The sequence below is a fragment of the Arachis ipaensis genome, chromosome B4 (genome assembly GCF_059453495.1).
Source record: "Arachis ipaensis isolate K30076 ecotype BB chromosome B4, ASM5945349v1, whole genome shotgun sequence".
Taxonomy (NCBI): domain Eukaryota; kingdom Viridiplantae; phylum Streptophyta; class Magnoliopsida; order Fabales; family Fabaceae; genus Arachis; species Arachis ipaensis.
The window spans coordinates 48,198,437-48,200,761 of NC_142439.1; the positions used below are offsets into that span (position 1 = coordinate 48,198,437).

A 2,325-nucleotide genomic window follows, 5' to 3' on the forward strand; every position below is an offset into this window, starting at 1 on the left:
AAGAATTCCCTGTGCTTCAATGCTTGTTTCTTCCACCAATGCTTTGTCGTGCTCTTTCCTTGGTTCCTTGTTTTCCTGATCTGGCTCTTGTGAGGGTTTGAAGACATTGAATGCGAGTTGTTCATCATGTATCCTCAGTATTAGCACTCTTTGCAACACATCTATGAGCGCTCTGGCTGTAGCTAGGAACGGTCTTCCCAATATGATTGGGTGGATGTGACTTTCTTCCATTTCCGATATGACAAAGTCTGTAGGAAGGAAGTAGCTCCCAACCTTTACCAACACATTTTCAACCACTCCCACTGCTTGTTTTTGAGTTTTGTCAGCTAGCCTGATGACTACGTCGTAGGTATTAGCTCATTGATCTGCAGCTTCTTCATAAGAGATAAAGGCATTAAGTTGATGCTTGCTCCCAGATCACAGAGTCCTTTGTTAAACATTGTTTCTTCTATGACACAGGGGATGTGAAAACTCCCTGGGTCCTTCCATTTTGTAGGCAACTCTGGTTGAATGAGAGCACTGCACTCCTTATTCATCACTATTGTTTGCCCTCCTTTGAGTGAGCTTTTCCTGTTCAGCAGCTCTTTCATATACTTAATGTATGAAGGCATTTGTTGGAGAGCCTTGATGAATGGTATGTTTACATGGAGAGATGCAAACATATCAAGAAACTTTGAGTATATTCTTTTTTCTACACCACCCTTGAGTCTTTGGGGAAAAGCTGCATAGAGTTTTAGCAACTCCTTCTGTGTAAGTGTGGTTTCTTGGTGATCCTCTTCTTGTGTGTCTACTGAGGTATCTCCAGGTTGTTTTAAATGTTTGTTCAGCTCTTCCTCAGTATCCTTATCACTTATAATGACCATCTTGCAATCTTCCCACCTGACCTTCTTTGCTTCACCTCTCGAGTTCTTCTCTGTGTCACTTGGGAATCTATCAGATGGTTTGGGAATCTTCTCAGAGAGGTATCCCACATGAAACTCCAACCTCTTGATGGTGTCTCCCTGATTTTTGATATTGGCTCGCACCTCCTCCTTGAACACCTTGTTATCTTGGATTTCCTTACATATGCCTTCAAGTAGAGTCTCAATCCTTGATAGTCTTTCTTTCGATGATGGAGAGTTGAGATTGGAAGGATGAGAAGGGCCATTTTGGCTTTGGTATGGATGTTGAGATGTGTTATTAAGTGAGTGCTGATATGATCTCTGTGTGGGATGTTGGTGAGCTGCATTATTGTTGGGGTTGTGGCGTCTCTGATCTTGGCCTTGGTCTTGTTGATTTCCCCACCCAAAGTTTGGGTGGTTCTTCTAGCCAGGATTATACGTTTTGGAGTATGGGTCATGGTTCTGCCTAGGTGAAATTCCAATGTAGTTGGCTTGCTACTAACTACGCTCTGCTTCTTCATTCACTCCTTCTTGAGTTGCTGCTGAAGTGGTGATTGCTGCTACTTGATTCCTCTCCATCTTCTTGGTGAGGTCAGCCAGTTGCTTGGAAATCATCTTATTTTAAGCTAGCAGTGCATCCACATTGTTCAGCTCCATCACTCCTCTAGTGTTGCCTCTTTCAGAAGCATAGAAGTAGTCATTCTCAGCTACAGTCTCAATGACATCTATGTCTTCTTTAATGGTCTTCTTCTTGTTCAGAGATCCCCCAGATGAGTGGTCTACTGCCTTCTTTGATTCATAAGAAAGACCTTCATAGAAAATGTGCAACTGCACCCATTCATTGAATATATCTGTCGGGCAACTTCTTGTCAAGTCTTTAAACCTCTCCCATGCTTCATATAGAGTCTCACCATCTTGCTGTCTGAAGGTTTGTACCTCAGCTCTCAACCTGTTGATCCGTTGAGGAGGATAGAATCTTGCCAAGAATTTGTTCACCACATCTTCCCAGGTTGCTAAACTCCACTTTGGAAAGGATTCCAGCCATTTAGATGCTTTGTTCTTGAGTGAGAAGGGAAACAGAAGTAGTCTATAGGTGTCAGGATGAACACCATTAGACTTCACAGTATCACATATCATCAAGAAGGTGGTTTGATGTTGATTGGGGTCTTCTTGGACACTTCCTCCGAATGGACAATTGTTCTGAATAAGGGTGATGAGCTGTGGCTTTAGTTCAAAGTTGTTGGCATGTATGGTTGGCTTTTGGATGTTACTTCCACAGTTTCCTGGGTTTGGGTTGATGTAAGAACCCAAAACTCTTCTCTCTTGTCCAGCCTGATGCGCTGGACCTTCTCGGCCATGGTTGTGAGCCTCTTCTTCATGATGGTTCTCCATATTCTCATCCATGTCTAGTTCAAAGTACGCTTCCTTTTCTTCAGCACCAACT

At 43.0% G+C, this 2,325-nt stretch overlaps 1 non-coding gene across 1 annotated transcript; it reads left to right on the forward strand.

Annotated features, from left to right (window-relative positions):
* Window positions 1-1,725: 1,725 nt before the first annotated feature.
* Window positions 1,726-1,832, forward strand: LOC148567468 (small nucleolar RNA R71). The gene has a single exon (XR_015882345.1). It is a non-coding gene; the product is annotated as a small nucleolar RNA R71 (small nucleolar RNA).
* Window positions 1,833-2,325: the final 493 nt, after the last annotated feature.